This window comes from Daphnia magna, unplaced genomic scaffold, assembly GCF_020631705.1.
Source record: "Daphnia magna isolate NIES unplaced genomic scaffold, ASM2063170v1.1 Dm_contigs417, whole genome shotgun sequence".
Taxonomy (NCBI): domain Eukaryota; kingdom Metazoa; phylum Arthropoda; class Branchiopoda; order Diplostraca; family Daphniidae; genus Daphnia; species Daphnia magna.
This window is the reverse complement of record NW_025533307.1, coordinates 17,341-27,118: the sequence shown is the minus strand read 5'-3', so window position 1 is coordinate 27,118 and position 9,778 is coordinate 17,341. Positions and strand designations below refer to the sequence as shown.

Here is a 9,778-nt window from a genome sequence, read left to right as displayed (position 1 = left end):
TACGACGTATCCACGAAAACTTTTAAATACAACATAGGTGACTACGTATTACTGAAGGCGCCACCAGCAGCAGGAAAATTCATAAATCGATGGAACGGACCATTCCAAATCTCAAGAAGCTTCTCGGATATCAACTACGAGATCCAGCACACCGAAAACAAAAACTTAAATCTATCGTACATACCAACCGTCTCAAACTTTACACACCAAGAAAACAAGAAACAACTAAGGAAGAAGAAATACTACAAAACCTACCAGAAAATGTTGAAGCACAACGACAACCAACAATTCACCAACGCCGACCAGGCCGACCAAGGAAGCAGCAGCTGATACATCCGGTGAAGACGAACATCAAACCACGCAGGAACGAAGGAGAACCAAAAAACCATACAATACCTAACCTTTACCGTAACCAAAACCGAAACGATCCTATAACGAATCACCAATACCACTTAAGAAGACGATATCAAGGACCGGATTACTAAACATTTTCATTTTTCACAGATGCAGACATTACTCTTCCTTCTTTGCCTCCTTCATTCACTTAACCCTACTTACCCTATCTACGCATCCATCTGCGACTGTAACAACATGAAAATACGCAGAATCCTAGACTTCGAATTGCCTTACTACTGTGATAATGAAAAACCAGAAACACAACATTTACCAAGGATACCAACTAGTTACACCTTAGTAACCAAACAAAAACCAGCAGCCACTTGGAAAGGATGGACATGTCGACAGTGGACTAAAACAAAGAAAATAACCGGATCGTTCTGGATCGGATCCTTCGATACAGTTTACTCCCAGGAAACAATACTAATCACCCCTTTGGAGTGTTGGCGGATGGTCAATGATAAAAAATGTGGCAACAATAATATGCAAACCGGACCGACGGGACTCAGTTTCACAGCCACTCCTACAGGAGAAGGTAAATGGTACGCCATCAAGGAATACCAAACACTAAATTGTGTAGCGGAACAGATCACGCTACGTCAGGAGAAACCAGATAGTCCAATCGAAAGCCCTTTCGGATTACTTAACACCACCCAACAGGAAGGACAATTCATCCAAAATCAAAATACAATCGTGTGGGGAGAAAGAACAACCAACAGTTCATACACTCAGACGTTGCTAAAAGGGAAAGGATACCTGGAACTTCCTCGAGAACCGGAGTCGGATAATTCCAGCCGCCTTTACGACACCAGTCGGCAGATTGAAATATCTTTTCTTAACAAACCAGATAAGGATATCGCACCGGTAGGACATAAAGTGGTTGGAATCCCTCTAACGTATTTGACGTTTCCTGCAGAAACAACAAAAATTTTGTATGAAATGTTCAAGAACACAATCGCAACATGCCTTAAAAATACCAACCTTGCCACACCCGTGTGCGAAGACTACCGAGAGTTGTACAAATCCAGACCACAACGTTCTCTTCTTCAAGAAGTTCACTTTCTCTTCGACACCCAAGTTGAAGACGAAAAACTTGGGATTCGTCTCTACAGTATTTCATACGCCTGGGGAACTCTAAGATTGGCACATAGAAGACCAAAAATAATCAAGGAAGATGGAAAAATCGTACAAAAGGATACAACAATATACATTACTTACGAGTCCGGAAGCAGAAACCCTTTGACAACGTACAGTCAACTTTCAAAGGACGACCCTCTTCCATCAGGATCAAAATTCGAGTACATTGTCGACCAAACGATACGCGTACAAAATACTCATATCTGCATCACGGAGACAACACACGATTACGTATTTGCTGCAGCCTGTTCAGAGGAATCAACGAGATGGATTTTAGAAAAAGAGAACAGCTACCTAATTTCCCAAGAATCAGAAATGTGTCTTACCGTAGGGGTCGACGAAACCTTAAAATTGGAAAAGTGTGCTTTGGAAGGAGATACCAGGAAAAACCAGCAGTGGTTCTTTCAAACAATAAATACCAATCCGGATGTTATAGAAAATTTTCCCGACGTAACATTGCAGGATATTCAAGAAGTCCGATTAGAACAACGAAGAGCAATTACAACCACAATCAACTCACCCATATTTGGCGGTATCTTGAAAGCAAATCACGGCAGTGGAAACATCATGTGGGACATGATCGCCTGGGGATTGTTGAAGAACGGACAATATGCAAACGGAAAATGTGTCACACATCATGGGCTTGAACAACAACTAACCATGGAAGATTGTGACACAGATTGGACAAAATGTCAAGAAGAACTAAAAACATTTATCACAAGTAACGACCCCCTGGTGCAATCACAAGTATCCGTAGGAAACTGCAGTAGAGCCACTACCAAAGGCCAAGCTTTCGAGTATACGTCTGATTTCACCATTAGACCGTTCAACACTAACGCTTGCGTCAAGGCAAACACAACAATGCTTATTCTACAGGAATGCGCCAACACCAGTTCAATTTGGGGCACTTTCGAACACACAGGACAGCTCATGGCAACAGACAGAACTGGCCTACATTCACTGGCGTCAGACAGAAAATGTCTCACACTAAAAGTAGGACGTCTGAGTTTAGGGCATTGCCACGGCTCAAGTAGAAAACAACAGTTTAACTTCGAATATCGGAACCCGCATCAAATACGGACGCTTTCAGCAGCAGCCATTATAGCGCTTAATACTCAACAATCATTGGACGGAACACAACTCCCACTTATACCCCCTCTGCTCAAAAGAGAAAGTAAAGCAAACAACGAAAACTTAACCACGCCCACCACACAAAAATCTATTTCATCTACTTCAAGCACCACAACGACAGTAAAACCAACTACAAAATTAAGCACAACCACAATTAAAACAACAATAGCCACAACAGCCATAAAAACGACCGTTAAAAGCACACCACCGACAACTAGGCCTACAACAACTACTAAGCCTACGACCACCACAACTAAGCCTACGACCACCACAACTAAGCCTACGACTACCACAACTAAGCCTACGACTACCACAACCAAGCCTACAACTACAACAAATAAGCCTACTACTACAACTACTACGCCTACAACTACAACAACAAAGTCTACGACTACAACTACTACGCCTACAACTACAACAACAAAGTCTACGACTACAACTACTACGCCTACAACTACGACAACAAAGCCTACAACTACAACAAATAAGCCTACAACTACCACTACCACAGCTACAACTACAACTGCTGAGCCAACGACTACAACCACTAGGCCTACAACTCCAAGTACTGAACCTACATTGCCATCAACTACAACTGAAACCACGTCCACTACACAATTTTCAACGACAACTATAGCGACAACAACAACTGAATCAATAAGCAATTCAACAACACCTCTCACAACAACTGAAAAAATCGAAGATCCTCCAGTCACAAAAAATCACACCATTACGGAGGATGCAATAATGGAAATTATTGATGACACTGAAAAAACATCTCAGCAAGAAATACCCGAGGCAGCATCTTTAACCCTAGAACAAGTACCGGAGGTGCCAATAAAAAACGAAACAGAAAGCGGTCTACCCCAAAATATAGAAGAATTCGGCGACAAAATTAAATTCGATATTTCAAAAATGCATGAGCAATATAAAATAAGTATAGAAACAGAACACGAAAACAAACTTGCAAAAGAAATTCGCGACGTTTATTGTCAACTATCAACGATAAAGAAAACTCAAGCGGTGATGTTAGCTCAAAGTAACGGAATTCTTGCTGCTTCAGCGCTCGGATTACCCATCTGTACGAGACTGCAAGGCTTCGGACAAGCGATGACGCTCCAACAATGTGAAACCAAACGGATTTTCATCTCCGCAAAAGAATCGAAATGTGGATTTCAACCATTCTTTACCTATGAAGACAAAAACTGCACAATCGGAGTAGATGGATGGTCTATACATCCATATTCCGATTGCTTTTGGAAAACTCATTTGGTGAATTTAAATGGATTCCATCACACCTGGGAACACAATTCAACAAATGGAGAATGGGTAAAACAAAAAGCAAGCATTCACATGCCGAACTTAGACCTCATCACAGAATTCGAAGAGTTGCACCTGAATGATTTCGACTACAGTCTGAAGAGCCATCCAGCGCATGAAACAATGGAAATGGAGCAACTAAACATCATAAACGATCTAGTAGGCCTAATGCAGGAATCAAATTCAAAATCTGTTTCTGACATAGTGATGTCAGAAAAACAAGATAATCAGATAGGAACCATGTTCTCATGGTTCGACACATCAAAAATTCTTATCCTATCTATCATAGGATTCATTGTATTCATCATATCCCTACGCATATTGATAATTTGTGACCCTTTTACAAGAATCATGGAAAAAATTCGACAAGCTAGAAGATTAAGACGATATGGAATAAATACGGAAGAAGCGCACGAATTAACTTCAATGATCCCAAATTCAGGCACTCAACCACCGGAAGAAATAATAGAGCAACCGTTCACTAGGATGACGGCTCCTACACCTCTTACCATGGAAAGACCCACACAATCACGCCCGGCTCAACCAAGCGCACCGAAACAACGTAATATTTATCCTGTCATGGAAGAAAACTGGGAATCCGATCAAGCTCGCAAATGCACAGGAAAACACACGACTTGCACTTATGTTGTGGGTTATGGAATGGTATGGAAAGACCTTTGCAGATGCTCAACAGAAGTTGAATCTAAAAACAACTAACATTAAAAAAAAATAAATAAAAAAAAAACAAACTTAACAAGTTTTTATTTTGGGTGAAAGGGGAAAGTAGTAAATGTATTAAAAACTCGAAATATGAAAACTTCAAGTGAATTGTCCTTAAACAGCCACCAAACACACAAGTGTTAAGTAAAAGTGGAAGTTTTAACTAAAAAAAAAAAAAAAAAAAAAAAAAAAATGATGGAACAGAACAGTGAAGACGCAGTGAAACGTAATGAAGCAAGTGATAGTGAAAGCCAACCAGAAATAAACTACTTGGTGATTGAAAGTGAAAGTGAAACGGACAGTGAAACGCAACGAGATGGGCTCTTCGGTGATTATGGTTTTTATCCACCAACGTTCGAATTTAATCCAAATGCTACACAACAAGAAACATTACCTAAATGTAGTAACTGTGCGATGAAAACGCACCCAACCTTATCGGCAGCGAGAGCAGATGCCGTGCAGAAACGAACACAAGCCATCACACGACTACGTGAGCAAGAAATTTTCCTCGAAATGATAGACGCTCCAAGGGAAGAAATAAGAAGATGTATCATCCAGAAGTTAGGACCCGCTGCATGGGATTACCATCCGAAGGCAGAATTTCTTAACCAGAAATTTAACGACAAAACACTACTTCATACAAGCGTGAAAGCGGGAAAACTGGACATAACGGATTTACTGTTAGACTACGGAGCTGACCCAGATATAGAAGAGGATGGCCAGACCATCGCACATAGAGCGGCAGCAGAAAATAACAAACTCTTGATCAGGATATTACGATATCACAAATACAAGTTTTCACCATACAATAGCCTTGGAGAAACACCACTAATGGTCGCCATCGCCTACGGGCATGAAGAAGTGGCCAGTTATTTGTGGATAAGTTCCAACGTTGCACAAATGGCAAAGGACAACAGCACCGTCCTACATTATGCCGCCAAACATGGAAACAACACTCTCGCTAGGGCAGCATGTGAAAGGAAAATTCACATTAACATCAATCAAACGACTAAACCAGGAAACTATACGGCCCTACACCTAGCCACAATGTATAGGCAAGATCTCATAACAAATATCTTATTGGAACACGGAGCAGATCCAGACATAACTGATGTCAATGGAAACACCCCGCGGGATTACGCGTTTGATGAACATAGGAGAAACATATTTGAAGACTGGAAATGTATAAGAAGCCGCAAGAGAAAGGCTTCTGGCAATGAATAAGATTGAAGCAAAACAAAATTGAAGAACCAACAACAGTTTATTACCACTACTACAACAAAAACACTAAAATGAAAACATTACGACAACAAATTTCATTCATTAGACAGAATCTTCGAATTCCTCCAGCAGGCATTCCGGTAAAAACACCGCAGATCGAGAAAAAACAACGAACGACAGAAAACCAAGAACCGACGTAAAAGAACGGCAAGAAAAAAAAACTAAAAGAAGAGAAGAGAAGAAAAGCATTACAAGAAAAAAAAAAAAAAAAAAATGATTGAAATCTGTAGTAGCATTCCAGTAAAAAGGAACGTAGACCAGCAATTATTGACTAACACTTTATTAGCATAAAGACAATGAATAACGGTATAAAAAACATATCTTGTATTTTGTGCCTCATACTGTAGCCCAACAAACACGAATAACGGTGAAGGAAAGAAAGTAGGTGACGGGTAAAGAACAAGTTTTCACCTAATCATTGCCACGCCACATGCCGAAGAGAAGTAAGGAGAAGAAGAAAATCAGAAGACAAAGAGAAAATTGGAGGACCAATTTCTTCTTGCCGAAGGGGGAAGGAATGTAATAGACCGCAGCAACTCCTCCTAGCAACAGCAGCCCCCACCCAGCAAGAAGGTCGTCACGAATGCAACCTTCCCTGCGGATAATAGTTAATGATAAAAGTAAAAGTTATTGTAAACCCCTCCCTTCTTAACCTTCAATCTCTTGGTATATAAGCACATGGTTGTATCGTCTTAAGTAGAGTTAGTTTACTGGCAAATACACAGTCTAGAAACTATTTCAATACACTGTTATACCATGAGTTTTTATTCTATATGTAAACAGCATCAAATATACTTGTATTCAATGTGAATACACTGTTATACCATGAGTTTTTACTTCTATACGTAAACTGCATGGAATATACTTGTATTCAATGTGAATACACTGTTATACCATGAGTTTTTACTTCTATATGTAAACTGCATGGAATATACTTGTATTCAATGTGAATACACTGTTATACCATGAGTTTTTACTTCTATATGTAAACAGCATCAAATATACTTGTATTCAATGTGAATACACTGTTATACCATGAGTTTTTACTTCTTTACGTAAACTGCATGGAATATACTTGTATTCAATGTGAATACACTGTTATACCATGAGTTTTTACTTCTATATGTAAACAGAATCAAATATACTTGTATTCAATGTGAATACACTGTTATACCATGAGTTTTTACTTCTATATGTAAATTGCATGGAATATACTTGTATTCAATGTGAATACACTGTTATACCATGAGTTTTTACTTCTATATGTAAACTGCATGGAATATACTTGTATTCAATGTGAATACATTGTTATACCATGAGTTTTTACTTCAATATGTAAACAGCATCAAATATACTTGTATTCAATGTGAATACACTGTTATACCATGAGTTTTTACTTCTATATGTTAACTGCATGGAATATACTTGTATTCAATGTGAATACACTGTTATACCATGAGTTTTTACTTCTATATGTAAATTGCATGGAATATACTTGTATTCAATGTGAATACACTGTTATACCATGACTTTTTACTTCTATATGTAAATTGCATGGAATATACTTGTATTCAATGTGAATACACTTTTATACCATGAGTTTTTACTTCTATATGTAAACTGCATGGAATATACTTGTATTCAATGTGAATACACTGTTATACCATGAGTTTTTACTTCTATATGTAAACAGCATCAAATATACTTGTATTCAATGTGAATACACTGTTATACCATGAGTTTTTACTTCTATATGTAAACTGCATGGAATATACTTGTATTCAATAAGAATACACTTTTATACCATGAATTTTTAGTTTTACATGTAAACAGCATCTAATATACTTGTATTCAATGTGAATACACTGTTATACCATGAGTTTTTACTTCTATATGTAAACTGCATGGAATATACTTGTATTCAATGTGAATACACTGTTATACCATGAGTTTTTACTTCTATATGTAAACTGCATGGAATATACTTGTATTCAATGTTAATACACTGTTATACCATGAGTTTTTACTTCTATATGTAAACTGCATGGAATATACTTGTATTCAATGTGAATACACTGTTATACCATGAGTTTTTACTTCTATATGTAAACAGCATCAAATATACTTGTATTCAATGTGAATACACTGTTATACCATGAGTTTTTACTTCTATATGTAAACAGCATTGAATATACTTGTATTCAATGTGAATACACTGTTATACCATGAGTTTTTACTTCTATATGTAAACTGCATGGAATATACTTGTATTCAATGTGAATACACTGTTATACCATGAGTTTTTACTTCTATATGTAAACAGCATCAAATATACTTCTATTTAATGTGAATACACTGTTATACCATGAGTTTTTACTTCTATATGTAAACTGCATGGAATATACTTGTATTCAATGTGAATACACTGTTATACCAGGAGTTTTTACTTCTATATGTAAACTGCATGGAATATACTTGTATTAAATGTGAATACACTGTTATACCATGAGTTTTTACTTCTATATGTAAACAGCATCAAATATACTTGTATTCAATGTGAATACACTGTTATACCATGAGTTTTTACTTCTATATGTAAACAGCATCAAATTGTAATAGACCGCAGCAACTCCTCCTAGCAACAGCAGCCCCACCCAGTAAGAAGGTCGTCACGAATGCAACCTTCCCTGCGGATAATAGTTAATGATAAAAAGTAAAAGTTATTGTAAACCCCTCCCTTCTTAACCTTCAATCTCTTGGTATATAAGCACATGGTTGTATCGTCTTAAGTAGAGTTAGTTTACTGGCAAATACACAGTCTAGAAACTATTACATTTGGAGGTCCCAACGAGACAGCAAGAATAACAACGAGACTCTGGAAGAAAAGTTTCTGATCTGTGCTTCATTCGCCAGCTGCAAGTATTCAACGCTTCTATCACCAAGTCTTCAAGCAACCGACATCGGAACATCATCGAGGTAAGCGAATGCCGTTTGATTCACCTGTACAAAAGACTGCTCTCAACGAGAACACACTACTACCTTTATACCCCGTACTACAAGAATCTGATTTAACCGACCAAGACCCAAACCTAAGTCACCATCGAGAACAATTTTTGGACAATTGGAAGACCTTAATAGACTTAGAATTTAAGCAAGACTTAGAAAGAAGTAAAGCATACCAGACAATCTCAACAACTGAAAATATCCAGCAGTTACAAACACAGAAACAAGAAGCAAGTCAGGCGACGCAAAATTCGCTGCATTTTTACACTTATTACCTTCTAGAAAAAACTTTAAAAGTAACAGATGGTGTAACCGCAGAAACCATTGCTAATGCTACTAAGACACTCAAAGACGATATAGTCGTACAAGGTGCGAACACCAGAACACTCGATAGTTTACTCCAACAGCTACACACATTGCACGGAAAAGAAAAAGAATTTTTGTTCGGTACCATCAATGTATTGCAGAAAGAGTCAGTAATTGCACTAACTGAAGATAAAAAGCAGATATCTACGCTAAAATTTGAACTTTCAAACGCGCAAAAACAATTGGAGAGTAACAAAAAGAAGGCAAAAAGTTCCAAATACACTTTAAGCAGTTCGCTAGAGCAACTTCAAGAAAACAACGAGGCTCTGAAAAACTCCCTTGAAAAAGCCAATTCCCGAATCGCCGACCTAGAACAAAACCTTGAAGCCACCTTAGCAACAGAGAGTCAATTGCAGAATCTTCTCAAAAGAAAGGAGGAAAACAACGCAGCTGTCGAGACCGAAGGGCAAGAAATAATTAACAA

General features: G+C 38.0%; 1 long non-coding RNA gene across 1 annotated transcript; it reads right to left on the bottom strand.

Moving 5' to 3' along the window:
• Window positions 1–1,246: 1,246 nt before the first annotated feature.
• Window positions 1,247–1,904, bottom strand: LOC123468665. Its single transcript, XR_006642356.1, has 4 exons — window positions 1,860–1,904; window positions 1,615–1,778; window positions 1,378–1,530; window positions 1,247–1,306 (listed from the first exon to the last, which is right to left on the bottom strand). It is a non-coding gene; the product is annotated as an uncharacterized LOC123468665 (long non-coding RNA).
• Between the last annotated feature and the right edge of the window lie 7,874 nt (window positions 1,905–9,778).